The 24,315-nt window shown below is 45.5% G+C and overlaps 1 pseudogene; it reads right to left on the bottom strand.

The window, feature by feature from the left end:
• Positions 1-4,549: 4,549 nt before the first annotated feature.
• Positions 4,550-20,443, bottom strand: LOC8034959 (annotated as a pseudogene).
• Between the last annotated feature and the right edge of the window lie 3,872 nt (positions 20,444-24,315).

The following is a 24,315-nucleotide window of genomic DNA, read 5'->3' as shown; positions in this document are numbered from 1 at the left end:
GTGTGTTTTCAAGGTTTGTGTTTACGTCGGCAACTGTAAAGGGAAGGGGGGGGGGGGGGGGGGGGGACAGGAAGGGCGTATATCTGAGTGGTGTGCTTGTGCACGATTCGACGGCGGGGGGCAAGGAAGCGTTGCGAGGAAGTGGGGGATTAGCATTGGTGGCAGTGGCGGGTGACAAGTCAACTGCGTGGGCATTCTCAGGGACACTGTGGCGCCTAGCGTGTGTGTATGTGTGTGTGTGCGAGGAGGGCTGCTGACGTGGACTGGACGGGAGGAAGCGGCTTCAGCTTTGGGACTGGGGATGTCGGTTTGGGCACCGTGGGGGCTCGCCTTTTTAAACGAGTGTCTGACAAATAAACCTTCAACCGTGTTTGACACGTTGTGCTGTGTTCGTCCCCTTCTGTGTTCCTGAGTCTCGGGTTTTATTACCATGAGTCATCACCAGCTCGCTTGCTTGTTAAGTATTATCGCACGATAGAGTTAGTTTTTGCCTATAGTTTTGTTCTTTTCTTTCGCAGCTAAGGTTCGCCATGATAAAGTATATTCCTCCTCCTCCTTTTTGTGTGTTTAAGGTTGGGAGCTTCTTGGTTATGTGATGTGCCGGTTAATTTGGGATAGTGCGAGGATATATCAATATAAATGTCTAGGTTACAATCGGTTGGTGTTACGAAAAGCGTGTTTTATGGCCTGCGATCGCGCCCAGTCTGTTGCTTCCAGGCGTCCCGTGGCTCTATGTTCCCTCCCGGCGTCTCCGGTTGCATCCGCCGTTGTTTGGGTTCAAAAGGTCGTGTTCGCTATACACGGCGAACACGGACGTAATACGCGGCAGGTTATATATGTTCTTTCTTTCTATCCTCGTGCGGGTGGTTGTGTTTCAGTTCGCGCGACCGTGCGGTGGCATATGCAACAATTAAGCACGAAGGGCGGGCTCGTCTTAGTTCGCATCTTCGATGCTTCGAACTGCTGTCCTGAGCTACGTGTACTTTATACATGCACTTAGAGTGGTCCAGGTGTATGATTCGAACTTGTGCAAGTAAAAAAACAGGACATTATGAGAAGTTCTAAACAAAGAAATGGAAGGCGGCCACACTGCGGCCGTGACCTTGGGCGAGCATGTCCACGTGTGGAGGTACATTTCAAAGCGCTGTACTTTTGACGGAAACAAAATGATGCAACATGTTTTTAACGGACTTTTACGAGGGTGTAGAGGAGAGTGATTCCTCCAAATTTTAAAAAGATCGAAGATGGGTTTTTTTTTTTTAATCGCGCGTTGAAGTTGCGGAACTTTTCAATTTCGAATATGTTTGAAGCGCTGTATATATTTTGAATAATACACTAGAGCAGCAATTTATTTTTTCGATAAAAGACACGTTTAGGAAGGACATATGAAAAAAGTTTCAGTTTAATATCCTTAACATATAACGATATAACGAGTCACAAAAATAGGGTCAAAACGTTAAAGCAGCCACATTTGTGGATTTGCCACGCGCGATATATAATTTTGAGAATGCTGTAAACGTTCAAGAATGTAGTAAATATAACCTCCTGCTTCCTGAAAAATATTCAGTTTTTTGGTATTTTTAGTTTGCCCATTACATGCAGTCAAACTTGACAGAACAGACAAAGCCCGAAAACGGCGTTGCCGTCTTGGGGCAGTCATGTTTTTTTTTTCTTTGGAGATTCTTGTTTTTTCTAGAAAACATTTGTGATTTCGTTCCCTCCACATATTGGGGATTAACGTATAATAATATGAAGAAAAACAAAAATGCGAACCGGACTCGCGTGTTCGATCTTATCTGAACACCCTATAGTGACATTAATAACCATATTAAACTAATCAAGTAGTAAAGAAAATAAAAAAAATATATTTTAAAATAAAGAAACTGCTTTGACTCGCTTCGTCCTGAGTGGTACTATGCAGAGAAGCGATATCATTTCCTCTAGGAACCATTTTCCTGGATGTTGTTTTAGCGACTGCGCTGAATACTTATTAGTTGTACCAATGCTTTTTGCCAAGAGATATCGTTCATGAACTTCGAACACTCTTTTCTTTTACAGACTCTTGAGAAGGAGATCGGATACTTGGAACCTTAATAAGTGCTAAGGTGGTCACCGTCCAAACGATTACCTTCAATATGTGGGATAAATAAGGTACTGGAGCAGTCAACGGGTACTGTAATTCAGGTGTTTACTGCTTCATGGTGTTTGTGTTTGAGCTCGTTTCCACTGTGTAGTTGTGGGATGTATGTAGTGCTTTGAAATACCACAGGGACACCATTTCCTGACAAAATCAAAAATAATATAAAATCAAAAATCGCGTGTTTTCTTTTTTTTACGTTATTTCTCGGCAGCCATTTTGGAGCAGAGTGGAAACCCGTAGTAAGCTTCCTAAATATTGCTGAATGAATAGTTAAGCTGTAAAGAATTTTTTTCCTTATAAGCGGTTGTAGTTTTTCTATTAAAAAGCTTTAGTTTTCCAATTGAAAAGCTACAGAAAAAACATCTTGAAGGCGACAGAAAGTCTGTGGACTTTTTTTTATTAAAAAGTGTGTCAATATTCACAAGAAAGTCAGATGAGAAGCTACTGACATTTTAAATCCTCTGATGACTTTTTTCAACAGCTTTTCAACAGAAAAGCATCCCAGTTTTTTTTGTAAGGGTTAGTAAGTCAGTAAAAAAACGAACGCGTTATTAGTAAGGTCGTAAAGTGTAACGTGTTAGTTCCGACACTGGGGAAAGTAACGTTCGTTACCTAAATAGCTCAATTGCGTTTTTACGGTACAGTTCCGTTTGTGAACGAAAACACTGCATCTAATGTAAGACAGAATATTCGTCTTATCTCCGTAAATTCGTGTTTTTTTTATTTTTTTTAACAGTGTGACGCATATGGTACTTTGTTTTGTACACACTAAAGTTCAAGGCTGATTACAAGTCAGCGCTTCCTTCCTTACTTATCATTGGTCAAGCCCACCAAGCCATAAAGGGAGTTTTTCCAGGAGCATCACCTTAGTGCAGCGCTGCAATGACGCATCCAAATCTAAAGAAATTGTAACTTATGGTTCCCCCAGTATCACAAGGAGCACACAATACAAAAAAAGAACTGTATTCTACGGTGCCCTGTTAAGGCAGGAAGTGTTTAAATTTGGTTATTGTTTTACACGCTTATCTTTCACGAACGCGTGATGAGCACTTGCTCGCAACCTCCACCGGTTCTGAGAAGATTAGAGCTCACGTCAATCTATATCATGTGACTTCTTCCTCCACATCTAATAACGCGTGACTGTATATTTCAGGAAATCTTGGCGCCGATACACTCGTGCTGCCCAGTTGTAGCGCCAACGACGCAAAATGATCGAATATCCACCGGCACCCCGTCCCGGACCCAGAATATCCACCCAGAGCCCATATGGGTTACACACATACGACAATACACGATACGCCATTCCCATCAGAAACCTCACCTCGATTCGCCGCTTAGTTTAGAAAGTTTCAAAACTGAAGAAGAAAGCCATAACAGCTTCTGGGGTTCTAATAGTGTTTCCAGTTGTAACGAGGCGGTCGGATGAAAGCTACTTAAGGATTGTTAAGAGAAGGAGTAGCAACGAATTTTCTCTTTTAGGATTTCCAAATTCGAATAAGAAACTATGGCATTTGTACAGCCATCAAAGGAACAACGGCAACGCCAAAATCTTTATGGTAAGTACCGTCAGGCTAAGCGGACGCGCACAAAATAAATCATTATATATCATATCATTATTCGCCTGCTTCCAAAGAAGTTACAAACGTTTCTTGTCAGGCGATATTCTCATTTGAAAAAGGCATACATCGCTTGAATAAAGCGTACGCGTCCTGTCGTTTCTTGGCTGAAGCATGCAGTTTTGTAGTGTTTTTCTTTTCATGTTTCCTCTCAGCGCCCGTTGATATACTCTTTCACGGGACACACTATAGAGTCGTCAGAGAAAACGAATATCGCTATTGTTAAGAGTATTCATAAAATAAAAGAACATAATTATTTTAAAAAAGCCAAACATTCACCGATTATCGACCCATATAAACATTGTCATGTAAACACCGACTGTGATATTTTTATTAAAATTTAGTATAGCTAGAAAGAACGTATTCAAATAAACTGATTGCATCCCAATAAAAATAACGTAAAAAGCTGGATAGTGGTATTTCGCATGTTTAAGTTAAAGTTGATTCAAGACGGACAAGACAGCACTCTTTTGTGTTGGTATTTATTCCCGATTTTTTATATTTGTACACGACAGTTGAACCTTAGCGAAAAGCAAACGTTCTAAATTTTTAATCTAGTGAATTTCATATGACAACAAGGACGTCACTCTAGAAATATTCACAACCAAAAAAAAAATATTTCGCCTTTTTTTCTTTTCTTTTTCTTATTTTGGTAAATAACAATGTGAAGGAATCGCACACTCGCTATTTTATTACTGCACAGCTTTTATGGAATTTATCGATACAGGTACAATGCGACGTTTGTTACAAACCCGTATTTTCAACCTAAAAGCAGATATAAAAGACACGCTTTTTAACTGCATATCTTCTCATCGTATACATAATATTTGGGATTCTCCGCGTTGCAGCCATACTCATCGACAGGGCCGTGGTAGGCGGTTTCGCACTGTGGGTTTATATCTGTAATATCACGCCTATCAATCATCCACACCATGTACACTGAAACAAAATTGTTATGTGATTAGTGATGATATCAGTTTAAAAAATAAAATCAAAACAGTAAACTATCTCCTACTGAGTTCTTCAGATGACTCTTCGATCTGTCAGCTAAAGGCTGGCTTACACATTTGCGTTTGAGTCTGACCTAGTGCGCTGCGACCGCTTGTGACCTCTTACGACGAGAGAGTATACTGGCTCACTGGCGCCACCTATCAAGTAGTACCGGAACTTCGTAAAACTAGACTGTATGCGGAACCACACTCCCGCTATTGAAGTCGAAAGTGCGTTAATTAAGTCTCAGGGTGTTTCTAAGTTCCAGCGATGGTAGCGCACCTCCTTAACGTATTGCCCCTCGTGGCGGCGGCCGTGAGTGTTAAAGTACCGCAGCTCTGTAAGCACATCTTGGGAAATCTCGTGCTGCAGGGTTGGAACTTCCAATCCCTGTCCCGCAAATTCCGATATGGACGGCCTATGCATCGCTGCGTATTTAGGTAATAATCGCTACCGCATGATGCATTCTGTGCGATACTGGTAGCACGAATATGACGGCTTCGCATTTCGGCATTTTACGTCATATGGCGGGCGTCAAATTTTACCGCTTAGGTCAGTGCCTTAGACGAGCACTTTGAACCATACTGGTACGTTGTTATGAAAATCCTTCATTTATAAGAGAAAAAAAAAACTATGACAGAAGCTCGTGCATGTTAACAAAGAGAGCACATAATGTGTCCCGCACAAACCCCAACTTCAATATTTTCCCTCTTAACTATCTAAAAATATTATTGTTGTTTTTACATTTTTATTTTTACCGTTCAGCTTAGCGAGAAAGCATGATTACTTCATTGGTCACGTGACGTCGATTTTCCCAGCTAAATTTAGCGGGGGAAACTGGATTAGTGTTTAGCGCACGTCACGTCCATTTTCCCCCGCTAAATATCGCGGGAAAACTGAATTACTTTATTGCTTATTTGACGTCAGGTCACTTGACGTCGATTTCCCCCGCTAAATTTAGCGGGAAAGCTGTTATTTAGTTTACGTTGACGTCGTCACGACGTCAAAAGTCCCTTGCTAAATTTAGCAGGGAAACTGGATTTTGAAATCCTTCCAGCGCGTCACTCGTTTATGACGATTATCTCATAGAAAACGACCTATTCTGTATAAAAATGGCAATTTCGATTGTTCGTGTTAACAGTGCCGGTCGACGATTCTATACTACACCATGTCAGCTCTTCCCTCTAAAGTAAATCACAAGTCGCTACATTCAAAGGCAGATTAATTAAGTTCGGTCTTAACACGGACACAACCGCCTGGAAACTGCCAAAGAAAGCTTTAGTTCGCGTGCGGGGGACACCTGTAAGCAATTAACGCAATCATCGGTAAAAAAACAAAAAAACTAATGTCTAGAGGTGTCGACACTACTGACAAGAAAGCATCAGTGTTCTTAGTCTTAATGTGGAGCCACTTTTTTTTTATCCGTAGTCGACAGTATGTTATGGAGTTTGCTTTTAAAGAGTCCTGCATATACAGAGGTCCTGGTGCAGTGGCGAAAGCTCGAGGTGCGGTTGGCGTCCGGAAGGGGAATTGCGCTACTTTTCCTTTCTCCTCCGTGACTCATTTGAGTTGCGGAGAGGCAAATGAGAGGTAACGCGGTTCATCGTCCGCGGATGCCAATCGAACTTTTAGCTTTCTCCGCTTGGTGTCGTTTTCGTGTGAAGAAGGTCCGGTAAAGTGTTCTAAAGTGCGATTAAGCGCGACCCACCGTTCATATGTACAGTTTCCTTCACAAAAAAAAAAAAGTGTTTGAATCGTGTCTTTAATGATAACCGTACAGGAACATGTCAGTGTACTTATTTAAATTGCGGTGCACTTTGACTCCTGTTTTCGTATTAGAAAATCTTCGACAATGTTGTTAAATCACCAACCTTCAATCGTCACAGTGATGTAATATCGCCATCGCTGTTTTAACGGAAAATCGTGAGCGCGCGTTTTTCCCCCGAAAGCCGTTAGGTAATACAGTGATGGTGCAGGCGAGCTGGTTTATACACGCTTGCGAGCACACGCCCTCAGAGCGCGGCCATAATCCGATTACGGCGTCTAAGCAAAACGTCGTAATCGGATTAAGACGCGCCCAAGCGCATCCCAATGAGCAAGATGGCGGGGTCCTGAGGCCCTACTTGCAAACGTGTATGAGATTACCATTTTTCTCAGAACACCGGAGATCATGGGTGGATATTTGGTACACTGGGTGAAGTGTCTTTAAAAAGTTTCAGGGGTCCTAACAAAATGTTAGATATTGCTAGAATGAAGAAAATAATTCCCTTCTCCAGGGATTATTTTCGTCATTTTTGTCCAACTCACCCTTCTTGGTGATAGACTGGTGGCAGCTCATAAAACCCGTTTGCTCTACTGACGTCTAACCCCTGGTTAACTCAGTTGGTAGAGCCCTCCACTCAAAATGGAGAGGTCCCGGGTTCGATAACCAGACCAGGCAGAGTTTTTCAGTCGCGCACCAGCTGTGTTTGGAGAATTGTGTTTTTCCTTTGTCACACTTATTCCCCTTCTCTAGGGATTATTTTCCTCATTCTTGTCCAGCTCGCTTGCACCTTTGCATTTAATGGCTTATGAACATTGCTAGAACAAATAATGGTGCATGCTAAATGAGTGATATTTTGCTGCTGCAATTTTCACAAAAAAGGACTAAAATCACAAGTAATTTCGATATATTTGGGGAAGTCCCATACCTCGACCGGTTATTCCTTTTTTTCCACTCAACAGAAAAAAAAAAAAAAACACAAGCACAGGATTTGCGTTTCTTTTTTGGCGCGGTATGTATACTTGTATTGGTTGTAAAGTACCTGAAGTTTGTTATTATATATTACGTACAGTTTAAATAAACTTACAGCAAAATTAATATTTATAGTATACCCTATTAGTTCATCTTTAGTTCATAAATTGTACAGTTTTATTACGGTTTAAGTACGCCCCAGTACATTTACTACCTTCTTATTTACAGAGGTAATTTCGGTACCGCCCACATGTACACTTTTTGTACATGTTTTGTTTACTTAAAGTTAACTTTCAATAAGCTGGCCTATTAAATGTGTAATTTTTAGCGTACACAGTATACTTTTAATGTATTGCTTTTTATTAAGGGCGATGGCCAACCGGAGAGCCTAAGTTTCAAAGAGGCAGCAAGTCAAGCTATGGAGAGTGGTTACAATTTATTCACAGACGCCCCCAGGGCAGGTCAGTCGCATGTGCGCATGCGCGCGTTGTCGAGTCGAGAAATGGACAGCGGGCGAAGAGGCGAATATGCTTGTCGACGAACAGAGCTCTCGTCACCATCTCGCACCTCCTATTGCAAATGCGGCCCATATTTTACAAGATCCCGGTCTAGCAGTTTGAAACACTTTCAAATCTACGCATACCTAGTGGCAGCCAATAAAAGTCGACAATAATGTGGCAATGGAGCCATTAATTCATGTCTGCAGAAGTTTTAGAACTAGGGTATCTTGTCGAATTACGTAACAATCAATCACGCAGTCCAACAACAACTAAAAACAGGGCGTCCACATTCTAATCTAAAAAGGTAAATCGAGCAGTCCGTTTTTGTTTCCCGTTCAATTCTACCCATTGCATTTAAAATTTATTCGGCAATTTTCATTCAAGCCAAAAAAAAAAAAAAAACACTCGACTAATAATATGTGTGTCTGCAATTCAAAATAAAAAAATAAAACAATCAACTTATGCAAAAATTAAAAAAAGAAAAATATGAAAGGGAAATTCATGCTTGCCATCATCACAAGGTTTCCTTATGGTGAAACACGTTTCATAGTCAGTAAAAAGCAGCTCATAATCCGTAGATATATAATCTGAAATAAGTTGTTAAAATGAATTAATTTAGAAGAAACAGTATTATGACGAGTTACTGTGTCCTGTCCTAACCAACCTATTAAAAAAGTTATATTTTCGCGCATCAAAAAACAAGGGCAGACTTGTCTTCCTTCGGTGGCTACAGCATTTTTATTGCGTAATATCGATTTGATCTATAAAGGTAAATAATTTCCTCTAATTTTATTTTTGTCTTTTTTTTTTTTAGATAGGTATGATTTTTACCCCTCATACCGAATACACACGTATTTTCACTTCTCTTTCTATCGCCTGTAGTTTCAACCCCGACCAAGAAAATGCTTTTTGTCAGTCCGCAGTACAATTGTTTTACGCAGGGTGTTGAAATTTGTTGAAAAAAAAATGTGTTGATAAAATTCGTGAAAGCTAAACTAATGCGGTTTGTAAAGGTGAATTATACGGCCAAGGGATCACACAATATAGGGGGCTGATCGTGACGATAAGTCAAAATTTTACCTAAAATGTGTTGATTGTTTTTATTTGTGAGAATAGACATATGGTTCTAATTAGAAACTTGCCGAGCCTCATCGGAAGCCTCTAGATCAATCATTTCTAATCATTTCTAAAAATACTTTGGACGCGTGGGAAGCGTAGTAGCCAAAGGTGCCATTGGTGCAACAGGTACAAGGCTGGGGGCTATGATAAGAGACGGAAAAATCGCGCGGGCGCCTTATCACACCGGTAGCCTTTCTCCTGCAGCACGTGTGGTAGGTACCCTTAGCGCTCTACTGCACTTCTCATGCGCTCAAAGTCTCTCTATAAATTACTGATCTAGTGGTTTTCGACGATGCTCGGCATGTTTCTCATTGAAACCATATGTCTATTCTCACGGATTAAAAAGTTAACTACCACATTTTACGTAACTAGCCGACTGATCGTTACGATTAGCTTCCTATGTTAGAGTTTTAGTAGATCGTACGCTGCAGAGAGCGGGCTCAGCGGGTGCGTGCTCAATCCATGCTTCAAAGTGAAGGCACGAGCTTCCCGCTAGCAAAGCTTAGCTCAGGTCGGTCTACTAAACAAACCCGCACAACTCGCATTAGTCTAACTTTTACGGCTTTTTTTAACAAATCTGTTAAACTTAAAAAATAACATCTTGTATAACTAGGTAGCGAATAACGTATATTCTTTCATTTTTACAAGGTAGCTTATAGTTCGTAGCATGTGCTTACTTGTACAAGTCTCTTTTCCGATTGAAAACATGTCATCATATTTGAGACTTTCGTTAGATTTCTTCGTGGTGATCGTGACATTAAATGCTTCCCTGGAAGTATGCAAAGCAAATCTTATATGTGGAACCCTGGTAAAAAATACATAACACACCATTTTCCAAGTCGTGCTGGTATCTATGGAGGCGACGTCATATTAATTCGTGACGTACTTACTGCCGTTCTTGACTGAGCAGACTGCTATTCACCTCGCAGCGCTGACTAAACTCAAAGCAGCGTTTTCTTTCATCTACTTCATGAGTTTTGTTTTCATCCGTTGCCGAAGGTCGAAAATTGATTAAACGATCGTCCAGAGGTAATCTTCAAATAATTTAACGTTTTACAATGGTTCTCCTAGCTGAGCGAATATTAACAAATAGTTTAAAACGTTTACAAGTAGCAGACATTGAACGACACCTTGCCATAAAGCAGAAAAAGGAACCCTAACGGGTTCCCTTTCCTGCTCGACTATCGACTATTGTAAACCTAGCTTTCATTTTAAAGTACCCAGTCATTACTTTGACTGGGAGAGTATGAATGAAATAAATGTACGATCAAGGTCAAGAAGAGCGAGATTTTTTATTACGTTTTATTTCAGTGGTGCGAAGGTCACTCTATGAAAAGTTTCGTAAGAACTCGTCAAAAACATTTTCCATAATTTAAGCATTTATTTTTTAAATCTTCATTTATTTATATTTTGCGTCATTATGTAGACCCCGGCAGGAGATTCTAAAACTCATAAGAAAAGTCATAAACTTCGATATGGATGGAATGTGAAATCTGTGTACCACAAAACAAAAGCGCTGCCACGTTTTAGTTTATTTCGACCGCTACAGATTTGTTCTAAGACCTGATACAAGAAAACGAATACGTACATGTGACCTGTTTCGTTATTTCGGTAACGGAGTATACTCGAGACCTTCAGTTTCTCAACGGATGTGTTATACTGGAACCTCTTCTTCGGTAGCTCAAAGTCAGAGGCTTTCATTTGAACACACTGTGCTTCTCCTCCAAATTCAATATCATTTTTTTTCAGAACGATACACGAGATAAACTTTCCGGCGTGTAAGCCACAGCTGCAATCAAACAGTAAGGTTATAGAATCGAACTTCAAGGATGTTCACACTCGAGCGCCGATATTCAAACTCTCAAGGCAGGTTCAGAGATTTAGGTTTAAGAACAGAGCGACGGACCGCGTTACCACTTCTTACGATCCATGCACTAAGACGCGTTGCGCAGACCTCGCCGTTGCCGTAGCAACCACCTTGTCATGAGCACTCATACGCGGTCGTAACAAAGCCGGTCGTGCTAAAAAGCAAATAGCTGAACAAGCTTTCGGTCAGGATGATGAGACCCAGAGTTTCAATGATTCAAATACATTCAACGGCTTATGGACCTAAACCTCAGAACTTTATATTATACTCCGTTCTTTGTCCGTCCGCCCGCCGCTGCCTATAAAAACGCGCACGTTGACAGCGTCGCGAACCAATGGCGCACGTCAATGCGCGTTGGAGATACGGCTTCCACGTCATCGCAATTGTATTTATTTATTTATTTATTTACAAATACCCTCAGGGCCCCAGGGGGTATTACAGAGGGGAATGGTGGTTTAGTGCGAGGCGAAACTTGGTGTTAACTGCGATGGTGACGATGTTATCGGGAAGGCCATTGCAGTCCACAATAGTTTCGGGTAGAAATGAATGCTGGTGGGCTGTAGATTTGGTCTTGGGTCGGGCAGTCTTGCATGTGTGGTCAAGTCTTGAAGAAACATAGTTTAGTTGGCTAAGGAGAGACTGACTTAAATAGGGAGAGTAATACACTTTATGCAGGAGGGAAAGCCTGGAAATTTTGCGGCGCAGAGAAAGATCAGGGAGGGTTAATTGAGATTTCATTTCAGTGACACTGGAAAAACGGAAGAAATCGGAAACAATAAAACGAGCTGCGCGGTTTTGGACTGCTTCTATTGCATTGGTGAGAAATGAAAGGTGGGGATGAAAGGTGGGGATGATAGCACGGCAGAGAACGCATGACGCTCGTTTAACCAGGAGCGAAAACCGCCGTTCTATACGTGCCACCCACCATATACACCTAGGTCATTGACAGAATGAAGAGAGCAGCGCGTCTTTTTCGGACACCCGACCTTCAGCAAGAGCTCGCTGCCTTCCGTCGTGCTTCGGGTGCTCAAGGCTCACAAGACGCCAAAGCATTATTGAAGGTATACGAAGCCCGCATTGAAGGCGGGATGTCGAAAGCGCCAAAAGTGCGGAGATCATTCAAGAGCGGAGGTTCAGAACTAAGATAAAATTCAAGCGCGCGATTCTTTTCGGGAAGACAGAGGCCGTTCATCTCTAATGTCCGCTTAAAAAATAAAAAGGAGGGTGAGGAAAGGAGAGCTGAAACACACGTAGAAGTATGAAAGTTCATTGAGCATCTGTCCCCTAGCTCTGCGCCATCATTCCGCAATTTTCAAAATGTCGACCCCCGGCGTACGAAGGCAGTTTCTTACCGGTAATTTATGTTTAAATATTTTTCTTTGGACAAATAACTACTTCTCATGGCACGGCAGTGTATTATCTTCGGTATCATTTTAGAGGGTGCACTCTTTCCTGTCAACTACGATTTCATCACGCCTAATATGTTGACGGACTATATAGGTTTCCAGAACTAAATGTTGAACGAGAACATATCAGGCCTTCGCAGATAGGGAATGGCCGTTGGCATTTGAGCAACGATCGACCTCTTCAGATTCTACCGGCTGATATATCTACACCTTCCGTCGTCCGATTAAAAAAGAATATTGCCATTCAATGACGGAGGTTAAGTACACTGCTCAGCATCGATGCTTTGTTCAGTCCAATCAAGCGGTAAAAGGGACTCCTTGAGTCAGACGTTTCGCGCATTTTTTTTTTCCTTGCCGCCCAAGCACTAGATATATTGTCACGGGTGGTGACTAAAACAATAGATAAACAGAAAGAAATAAACGTTTAATGTGGCGAACTTGTGCCAAAAATAAAAGAGTACAAAAGATAATAACAGAGCGTCGCAGGCGTCGAAGTCGGCGAAACCGCAGGATCGAGCGCTGGGGCGAGACTGACTCGACAAGGTCGCGAGCGGCGTCTTATCTAGAGTGAGTCACTATCTCGAAGATTCGGCGGAGAAGGTTCGAGCGTAGCGCGCTCGGGGCGAGAATGAACACGCACTTTCTAGAACAACATAAGCGGGGATAAACGATAGAAGTTATGTCCGGAACAAGAATAAACGAGAAAGTTCTAGAAGTCCGTGACCCCTGCGCGCGGCATTACTCCCCCCCTTTAAAAGTGCATCGCCCCGATGCAACACAAAACAAAACAAAGCACATAAAAAGAACGGCAAACTGAAGAGTCATTTGAAACACATAAGATCCACAGTCCTATCGAGCGTAGTACGGCTTCAGGCGCACGACGTGGACGACCTCAGGTCGTGGTGGGCGGCGTGAAGATGTTCGTGTTCCGTCGGGCATCACCTCGTAGTTCAGCCCGCCGAGGCGGCGAAGTACCTTGTATGGTCCAAAGTACCGTTTCAGCAGTTTCTCACTGAGGCCGCGGCGGCGGATGGGCGTCCATACCCACACCCTGTCTCCGGGCTGGAAGTGGACGTCCCTGCGACGAAGGTTGTAGCGGCCCGCGTCGACGCGCTGCTGGTCTTGAATCAGGAGTCGGGCGAGCTGGCGGACTTCTTCGGCCCGTTGAGCAACCACCTGGGCGTCGTCGCTCTCAGTGTCAGTTGGCTCATGGGGTAGCATCGCGTCTAGCATGGTCGTTACTTTCCGACCATGTACCAGCTGGAAGGGTGTGAATCCAGTGGTCTCTTGAACCGCCGTATTGTAGGCGAACGTGACGTACGGCAGCACCTCGTCCCACGTCTTGTGCTCTACGTCGACGTACATAGAGATCATATCGGCGATTGTCTTGTTGAGTCGCTCCGTCAGCCCGTTGGTCTGCGGGTGGTACGCAGTTGTACGACGGTGGCTGGTGTGACTGAGTCGGAGGATTTCTTGGGTCAGCTGTGCCATGAACGATGATCCGCGATCTGTAATCAGAACTTCTGGCGCGCCGTGCCGGAGGACGATGGACTCAATGAAAAACTTAGCAACTTCCACAGCAGTCCCCGAAGGAAGGGCTTTCGTTTCGGCGTACCGCGTGAGATAATCTGTGGCGACGATGACCCAGCGGTTCCCCGACGTCGAAGGCGGAAAAGGACCAAGTAGATCCATTCCGATCTGCTGGAAGGGTGCAGTTGGAGGAGAAATGGGCTGCAGGAGTCCGGCCGGCCTCGTCGGAGGTTTCTTGCGTCGCTGGCACTCGTGGCATGATCGTGTGTATAGGTGGACGGTCTTGGGGAGCTTGGGCCAGTAATACTTTTCACGGATACGGGCCAGTGTCCGGCTGTAACCGAGGTGTCCGGACGTCGGGTCGTCGTGGCAGGCTTGGAAGATCTCCTCTCGAAGGTCACTCGGGATTACCAGCAGCCACGGCGAGTTACTGTCCCCAAAGTTCTTTTTGCAGAGTACACCTTGTCGAATGGCGAAGGTCGGCAGGGTTCGTGAGAAAACACGGGGCACGGTACTCCCGCGCCGTTCCAGGTGCTGAATTAATGCGCGCAGCTCAGGATCGTTTCGTTGACGTCGTGCCAGGTCGTCGTTGGTCACTGCTCCTAGGAAGCACTCGTCGTCATTGTCGTCGCTGCTGCCGGAAGGTGTTTCGACAGGGGCCCTGGACAAGCAGTCGGCGTCGCTGTGCTTGCGGCCTGACTTGTAGACTACAGTCATGTTGAACTCCTGTAGTCGGAGACTCCATCGAGCGAGGCGTCCTGAAGGGTCCTTGAGGTTCGCAAACCAGCAGAGCGAGTGGTGGTCTGTGATTACGCGGAACGGGCTCCCGTACAAGTATGGGCGGAACTTCGTGATTGCCCAGACGACCGCAAGACACTCCTTTTCAGTCGTGGAGTAATTTCTCTCCGATTTGGACAGCGTCCGACTTGCGTAGGCGATGACTCGCTCGGTTCCTTCTTGCACTTGAACCAGTACCGCTCCAAGTCCTGCATTACTAGCGTCCGTGTGAATCTCAGTTTCCGCATCCTGATCAAAGTGTCCTAGGACAGGAGGAGTCTGGAGTCTTCGCTTCAGCTCGTCGAATGCCTGCTGCTGCTCCTCGGCCCATTCGAACTTCTGGGCGTCCTTCGTGAGGTTTGTGAGCGGTGCGGAAATCCTTGCGAAATCCCGAACGAAGCGTCGATAGTAGGCACAAAGTCCGAGAAATCTTCGCACGGCCTTCTTGTCTTTCGGCGCTGGGAATGCCGCGACGGCGCGAGTCTTCTCGGGGTCTGGGCGGACGCCTTCGTTACTAACCACGTGGCCGAGAAACTTCAGTTCGTCATAGGCGAACCGACACTTTGACGGCTTCAGGGTGAGTCCGGCATTCCGTATGGCTTGGAGAACTGCTTGGAGTCGTCGCAAGTGCTCGTCGAAGTCGCCGGAAAACACGACGACGTCGTCGAGGTAGACGAGACAGCTCTGCCACTTCAGCCCTGCCAGCACTGTGTCCATGACACGCTGGAAAGTTGCTGGCGCCGTGCACAGTCCGAAGGGCATCACTTTGAACTCGTACAGTCCATCCGGCGTGACGAAAGCTGTCTTTTCTCGGTCCCGTTCGTCGACTTCGATCTGCCAGTAACCGCTCTTAAGGTCCATCGATGAGAAATATCGAGAGTGGCGCAGCCGGTCAAGGGTGTCGTCGATGCGGGGGAGTGGGTAGACATCTTTCTTCGTCACCGCGTTCAGCTGCCGGTAGTCCACGCAGAACCTTAGCGTTCCGTCCTTTTTCTTAACCAGCACGACTGGCGAGGCCCACGGACTATTTGAAGGTTGGATTATGTCGTCTCTCAGCATCTCTTGAACTTGCTCCTGGATTACCTCCCTTTCTTTAACGGAGACTCGGTACGGCGATCGATGCACAGGGCGTGCGTCATCCTCGGTAACGATGCGGTGCTTCGCAACGGCGGTTTGGCGTACCTTCGACGACGTCGCAAAACAGTCGCGGTATTCGGCGACGAGGTTAAGCAGCTGCCGTCGTTTCAGGCCCGGAAGCTTTGAGTCAATGTCGAGCTGCGCTGGCAACGCACTGTCTGGCTGAGGCGGCGAGGATTCGTCAGTAATCGCGGTGATTTCGGCGGGGTTTCGGAGTTCCTCGACGTGGCCCACGGCTGCACCTTTCGTGAGGTGTTGCGTTTCGTTTCGGAAGTTGGTCACGAGAGCCACAGTCCGCCCATCCTGAAGTTCAGCTACACCCCTTGCGACGCCTATTCCTCTTCCCAGGAGCAATTGGAGGCTTCCCTCGAGAAGAACTTCGCCGCAGGAAGCTGTATCGGCCACGACGGGTACGACAACACTTGATCGCGGAGGCAGGTTCACGTGGTCGGCGGCGACTCGGACGGCGGGTGACGCTCTTTGGGGTTTCTCTGAAGGCGGAACAGGCTTCCTCAGCGTCAATCTGTTCTCACCCAGGTCGATGACAGCGCCGTATTCGCACAGAAAGTCCATGCCGAGAATGACATCTCTGGAACAGTCTTGTAGAACGACGAATTTCACAGGGCACGTTTCGCCGTGAATTTCGACGCGAGCAGTGCAACTTCCGACAGGCGTGATAAGGTGTCCTCCGGCGGTTCGAATTTGTGGTCCTCCCCAGGGCGTCATAACTTTTCGCAGGCGGCGAGAGAGCTTCCCACTCATGACTGAGTAGTCTGCTCCGGTGTCCACGAGTGCCGATGCGTCGTAGCCGTCGATAACAACATTTAGGTTGTTGGACACCGATGCAGTGGCTTCGTTGCGATGCGTGGCGTCGGGGGAGTGGGAGCGCTCCGGCGTTTTTGGAGGCTCTTTACTCTGGTCGTCTTCGGCAACGCCACCTCCAGGCGTTGCCGCACTTAGTTTTCCCGACGAGATAGGGGGGATAGGCTGTCCCGACGAGAGCGGCGGAAGGGCGAGAGCGCACGTCGTGGCGAAGGCGAACGGGAACCTCGGGGTCGAGTTGGCACCGGGGACAGGGGTCGTCGGAGGTATTCTTCAATGTCACGAGGGCGTTCACCGTACCTTGGGCGAGGGTCGTTTGGCGCAAACCCTCGTAGGCCCATTTGACGATAGGGGCACCTTCGATAGACGTGGTCGGCCTCACCGCAGTGGTAGCACAGCGGTCGCCTGTCGGCCGTCCGCCACACGTCGGTCTTCCTCGTCGAGGGTTGCTCCGGACGGATGTACTGGGCCTGTCCTTCCTGACGTCGAGGATACTGTGGCATCGGAGGGTCTCGTCGGGGTGGTGCCGTTGTCTGGCGGTTAGCTTGCGGCGGTCGTCGGGCCATGGCGGCGTAGCTCAGCGTTGGTTCCTCTGGCGTCGTCGTGTTGGTGGAAATTTCAGGCTGGACGGCTCGGTGAAGCTCCTCTCGGACAACCTCGGCGAGTCTTAGAGAAGACGGGCTATCTGCAGCGGGGAGCATCTTTCGGAGCTCTTCCCGGACGACTTCACGGATGATGTCGCGTATGCCGGGGAGGCTAGGGCTGATGTCATGGCCCAATGCAGAAGAAGCAGCGATGCTCGAGTGCCGATGGTAATGGCTGGCTCTTGCGAGGAGGGCACGTTCCATGCTCGTAGCTTCCCTGACGAAATCTTCGACGGTGGCTGGAGGGTTGCGGACAAGACCACCGAAAATGTCATCCTTTACGCCTCGCATCAGGATCTGCAGCTTCTTTTCGTCAGTGGCTTGAGGGTCGGCGCGAGCGACCAGGCGCAGAACATCCTCAACAAAACTGGTGATCGTCTCGTTTGCGCCCTGGGTCCTCATTCGAAGAAGGTCCTCGGCCCTCTCCCGTCGATACTGGTTGGTGAATGTCCGTGTCAGCGCATCCTTGCAGGCGGTCCACGAGGTCAGGGAAGTTTCGCGATTTTCGAACCAGTGCCGGGCCGTTCCTTCGAGCGCGAAGTAAAGATTCTGCAGGCGCTGTTCGTCCGTCCATTGGTTGTGCTGGGCCACTCGCTCGTATTGTTGTAGCCAGTCCTCGACGTCTTCGTGGGCGTCCCCGTGGAAAGGCGTCGGGGTCCGGGGTGCGACGGGCAGGTAGATAAAGGCAGGAGCGGCCGGGGTCTGCGACTGGTTGGCCATCGTCGTCTTCTTTGGCCTGGGCTTGTCCGGCAGCAGACCAAATTCAGGGGACTGACCTCTGGTACGGCGGCTTCTTCGGGCTTCCGCGTCTTCGGCGAAGGGTAGCCTTCCGGGGCTGAGCACGTCGCTTGGCCGGGATGTCTTTGGAGGGGTACGATTGACGGGCATAGGATGGAATACCCAGCACCTCCACCAATATGTCACGGGTGGTGACTAAAACAATAGATAAACAGAAAGAAATAAACGTTTAATGTGGCGAACTTGTGCCAAAAATAAAAGAGTACAAAAGATAATAACAGAGCGTCGCAGGCGTCGAAGTCGGCGAAACCGCAGGATCGAGCGCTGGGGCGAGACTGACTCGACAAGGTCGCGAGCGGCGTCTTATCTAGAGTGAGTCACTATCTCGAAGATTCGGCGGAGAAGGTTCGAGCGTAGCGCGCTCGGGGCGAGAATGAACACGCACTTTCTAGAACAACATAAGCGGGGATAAACGATAGAAGTTATGTCCGGAACAAGAATAAACGAGAAAGGTCTAGAAGTCCGTGACCCCTGCGCGCGGCAATATGACCACAAAAGGGCAATAAAACCTTTCGTGCGTTGACCACTGTCGCAGTCCTCACAGTTAGTTCTGGATATATACGCCAGCGAAGAGCACGAGAGGAAGCAGACGTCGTTCTTGTCGACGCGTCTCCCAAACTCCTCCATGAAAGACGTTTTCTGCGGGATTGTACTTTCCTCCTCCACGAACGCGTCCACAGTTGAGGTTGTTCTCGATGGGCCATCTCACCTAGCTTTATAACGTTCGGAAGGGTGAAGCCATATTCCATTCCAGATCAAGTCCGAGCGCACTGAACGCTACGATTTACGATCTAATATAAAGCCAATGAACCAAACAACGCAAAAAAAAAAAAAAAAAAAAAACAGGATTACGACGCGTGTACTGTGCATGATTGGTTTAGCGTTGATAGCAAACGCACAAAAGAGAGTTCTAGGGAAACGTTTTTGCGCACCCGATACGGTACGATTGGCTCTTCGGTACGAACTGCGCATGCGCGAGTCTTCTGCTGTAGCACATGCGCAGTTCGTACCCGAGGGCCCATCGTACCGTATCGTATGTGCGGAAACCGTTCCCTAAACTTCTCTAAAGGCGATGAGCTCCATGACGACGCAGTTTTGGCACTGCTTGATTGGTTGATTCGTGGCGTTGGAGCTGCGCTGGGGCCTAATGTGAATCGGAGTGCACTCTAAAAAAAAGTCTGTGCGTCTAATTTCCCGCACAACACTCGGAGAACCAATCAGCGCAACTTACGGAGGCAGCTCAGCGAATGACGATGCCGAAACATCTGTTTAGACCAAAAAACGCAGACTGAGTTGTGACATTAGGCAATGCAAGCGTGACGTTTTGCATTGTTTAATGTCACAACTCAGACTGCGTTTTTTGGTCTAAACAGATGTTTCGGCATCGTCATTCGCTGAGCTGCCTCCGTAAGTTGCGCTGATTGGCTCTCCGAGTGTTGTGTGGGAAAGCAGACTCACGGGCTTTTTTTAGAGTGTATACATGGCTGGCCATGCGTAGACTGCACGGCAGGTGTAGTGCTCGGTCGCCGTCATTATAATTGGAATAATGCAATGTAAATAAGGGTATCATTTGTAATAAGAACGACAATTTTGTTATTTTTTCACAATTCTATGCCTGCGCGTGCTTTGTTTTTGCTATTTTGGTTATGTTTCAACCGAATTCTAGGAACTGTATTTAGACTTCTTTTGTGTATAAAAGCTGAACCGCATGTAAGCGATTTAGCGAGCGACGAGGCAAGGGACGGCGACAGCGACGAGAGTCAGTGACGAGCAACAAAGATCTCTCACTCTGGTTCGTCGCGTCGCTCGGTTTTTAGATTTCTAACAAACGTCGGCTCTCGCCTTGGTCGCTTGCTCCCGTCGCTTTCATGCGGCTTGCCTCGTCGCGCGACTGACCGAGTGACAGCGAAGCGCGTCGCCGTCGCTTGTCTCGTCGCTCACCAAATCGCATAAACGCTGTTTATACTTAATACTCGAAGACGGGTTCTCAAGGTATATATAAAGATAGAAATAAATATATGAATAAAAATAAACTTATCAAACACATACCCCGACACCTTGCGTAAACGTTAACCGCTGCCTCGAAGAATCATAGAAAAATTCTTTACATTGGCTACGTTCGCCTATACCTTCTGCGATTGGAACCTATAAATGTTTCCTCGGCATTTATCACGTGTTATTTAATTATACAGACTTTAACAAAACAAAGCACTTACTTTCGTTGAATTGTTATTCGGTTTAGCCATTTCAACAGGATCGTCTTGCCTGGAAAGCAACGAATATGTTTGACTTATAGGTCCTGCTTCGACATGCGAACCGCAACAGGCTAGAGCAGTCGCAACCACACAAACCAACGCGATCATCTTTTCTGCGACGTGTAAGCTCGAACAATGTTGCAGCGAACGAACTGACCTATATGTCATTTCTAATGTCAAAGCCCAGATAATCCCTTAAAGGTGATACGTGCCATATAAGCTGTTACCTGTAACGACGAAAAAGAGGAACGCTGTCGTGGCTGTTGTGCGCGCGCTAAAGGAAGGTAAGAAACACTCCCTTCGGCGAAAAGGCCAACAGTCGTCAAGCGGACTTGTTGTTTCCTGCTCTCCAAAGAAATGCAGGTGAAAGTAAGAAATAATAATAAAGAGAAAACAATCAATCGTATCAGAAAGCTGACCTTTGTTGTTTGTTTTCCGGAACAACAATGTTTGTGAAATCTTAAAGCGCCTATAAGGTCATGATAATCTCTACGCTTAGAAATCCGAAGCGTCCACTTTTCCGCAGAGTACTTGAGAGAACCTATCGCTACATTCTGCGGCATTATGCTTAATCTCACAGCATAAACTGCTTTTTCATTCCTTTTTTTTTTATCTAGACAAGTTTTTAGCATCACCATTCGCCCAATAAACTGCAGCGAATGACTCCTCCAAGTAATTTTCAGAAAAGTAAACGCTCCCGATATCTTAAAGTAGAGCTCTTGACTTCTGTTGTAATTTGTGAGCGTTTGCAACGGTAGCGGATGTATATTTCGTGGCAAAAGAGAGTCCCATAAACATGAAGTGCAGGCTACGTTTCGGTAAGAATTTTCCGGCGCAAAGATGCGTTCAAGCCTATCTGCACAAACACTAGTGCGTAGTCGTCAAGAATCACGTCTTTCAGCCGCTTTTAGATTTTAGTACGCGTTTCATTATGGCGCCTGGCATGCGCCTCCGATTGGCGTATTTCAAGTGGCGATGCAGACGAGTTGGTCCATGATACACAGCTGGAAACAGGCACAAATAACATAGACGATGAAGGTATTGACGGGATAAACGCTAGACCTCAACGGATTATTTAATAAGAGGAAAAAACATCAAACTAACTATCGCGTCGACAAGTGCTTCAAAAAAGCTACCTCATTCTCATACAAACCAACCGAAGTTTGACTATCGCATGTTACGCCTTCCTTTCCAGTCTCAAACGCTTCCAGCAGTTCTCTCGCAATTTCATCAACCTTTTTTTTTTTTTTTTTTTTCAGAATCATATTACAGTCAAAGTTTGGCTTACACATGTGAGTCATACAATATGAAAAAAGGTGCCCTCCCACAGCAGATCTCAGCCACAACGCGTGCTCGCGCGCTCGGTCGTTGACACAACGGCCCGGCCGTTTGTCCGATGTATGCTCGACATACTTGGGTAGTAATTCAATTACAGTAATTGAATTACTATAATTGAATTACTTTTCTTGATAATTTGTAATTGCAATTAATTACTTTCAGCCAGAAGGAATTGTATTTGTAATTTAATTACTTTGTAGCGTCAGTAATTGCAAAATTTCAGGCACAATTACAATTAACTTAAAACGAAAGAAACACACAAAAGGACGAAACAGACGACACAGCTGTGTCGTCTGTTTCGTTCTCGTGTGTTTCTTTCGTTTTAAGTCAATGTAGATCACCAACACGCTCAAGTCTTTAATTACAATTACTTTTTCAAAACCTTGCAGCGCCGACAGAACCTCTCTGAAAGTCTCAGCGCTCGCACACGCGGCCTAGCTATCGGTAAAACGCTCGCACAAAGACACAAACTCACACACACGGACAACATATATAGCGTCGCATTGTTTGCTGTTTTGCTGCTTACACTGCTGGCTGAGAAACAATCCTCTTTGGAGCCTACCTCAACGGCGCCGTGTTGCGCCGTCTGGTTGCGAGCAAACAACAATAACGCAAACACGGCAAAACATCGAGAAAAAAAAAAATATAGCTTCAGCTTTGAGTTGAGCTAGGAAATATTATTATCTGTAAAGTTTTTCTTTTTTTTTTAGCTTTTGACGTTAATTTTTTAGTACTATCGCATAACAGTATCTTTGCACTATTTTCAAAATTATTTTTTGCTGGTTCTACTTCGTATATTTTTTCGTAAAAGCATTTTGGAGACTGAACTCTCAGCGGCGAATATCGTTACCAATGATTTGGGAGCCCCGATTCGGTTTTTATATTATTACTGAGCCATTATAATTTCAACTCAATGTAAATAATTTACAATAGCGTGATGTTTGCATGTGAATTTGTTCGGATTAGCGCGTGTGTATCTTAGTTTTATATTAACACTTTTAAAATATTCATATATGACTAATTGTCGCATTTCGATTTTCCGGGCTAACAAAAGTCTGTTAACCCAATTTTTTCTTTAGCGATCTGGCATCTTCCAGCATATAAAAAATTTATTATTATTTATTAAAAATACAAGAACGTAGTACTTAATTGCTGCATACTCTCAAGTTCTATCATGAATTTGACAAAATTCATAAAAAGAAACTGCAATACGTGAACATTGGAGTAAGGAATGAACAAATACGTTGCTCTATACAACTTGTTTAATGTTATATGGCCCAAGTCGGGTCGCTCGCAGAAATAATTAATTGTAAAGTAATTGCATTGCTTTTTAAAAGTAATAGGTAATTGTAAAGAATTACCTTCACGTAGTAGTAATTGTAATTAAACTACTTTTGAAGCAAAGTAATTGTAATTAAATGAAGTAATTTGCCTATGTATGGCATGAGATTGAGTGAAAGAAAGCAGTGCAAAGTGTGGGGCGCGCGACTGTCTTGAGACGCGGTTTGAGTTCCGCTCAGCTCGAGCGCTGGCTTTGGCATTGCTGTCTTCCCCACAGTCTTAACTGAGACCAGGGTGTAAGATAGACAGGTGGGGAAACAAGAGCCAAATGAGCGACCGGATTGTGTCCCTCTCGGTTTTCTCTTTTTCTGTGGCGCCATCTATGTGGAGCACCGCGAACTCTCACTCCGGGTGGGCGACCGGTGGCGACCGGCTAAACTGACGGAGATGGTTTCTCGTGGATTTTCAGTTGAGGACTGTCGTGCTCTTGGTTTATTTTGCGCAGTCTCCCATAAAGTTCCATGCAAATCCGATTCCGATTTTTTTCCTCTCGCCGCAGCGCCATCTGTCGCAAATCGGGGGTACCCGCAAGCAGACGAGTACACAATCCGGTCACGGCGCTGCGGTAGGCTTCTACAGGCCGTTTCCCCACCTGTCTATCTTACACCCTGACTGAGACGCTGTTTCTAGCAAGTCGGACCCGGCTGCTTATAATTAGTTGCAAAGGACAAGAGCCATCGTTGGTGTAAAGCGCAAAGTGAAAGCTTGGAGTCGTTGCATGATTAAACCAACAACATGAAAGTTGATCGTCTGACATTGTTCTTATTTGAATAATTGAAATAAAAATTAATCCAAAGACGACCTAGTGAGGGTTTCGCACATGTGTAACGCTTTTGATAGGGCACTTCACGCAAAGGGGGTTTATTAGACCCTTTTCCTGAGCCACGGATTTGAGCCACGATGATTGGCTGTTTGTTGCCTTACCGTGAGGACCAGTCACTGCGGTTAGCACGTAAAACTCTCCGTAAGTTGTCTACGAGTAGAGTAACGTTAAAAATGAAAATCTCAAATCCCTCCACGATGGCAAACGAAACAGAACCAGCGCGTTTGGAAAAGTGGAACCTTAAAAAAAAAAAAAAAAATGTCTGTTAAAAATGTTGGAGTGAAGGGAAACAAATTCCCCTTCGTCGTCACCATCATATGGAGTTCAATACTTGCACCTTTCGTGGTGTCGGAACATGGCGGGCAGCATTGACTGGCTTATTTATAGGCACTAGGTGTTTTCGAGAACTTGCTCGTGACCCTTGTGACGCTTCTCGTTTTTTTTTTTGTTTTTTTTTATTTATTTATTATTTTCTGGC

The sequence above is a fragment of the Ixodes scapularis genome, unplaced genomic scaffold (genome assembly GCF_016920785.2).
Source record: "Ixodes scapularis isolate PalLabHiFi unplaced genomic scaffold, ASM1692078v2 PGA_scaffold5__190_contigs__length_132052651, whole genome shotgun sequence".
NCBI classification, from domain to species: domain Eukaryota; kingdom Metazoa; phylum Arthropoda; class Arachnida; order Ixodida; family Ixodidae; genus Ixodes; species Ixodes scapularis.
The sequence above is the reverse complement of the archived record's forward strand: the minus strand, read 5'-3'. Positions and strand labels throughout refer to the sequence as shown.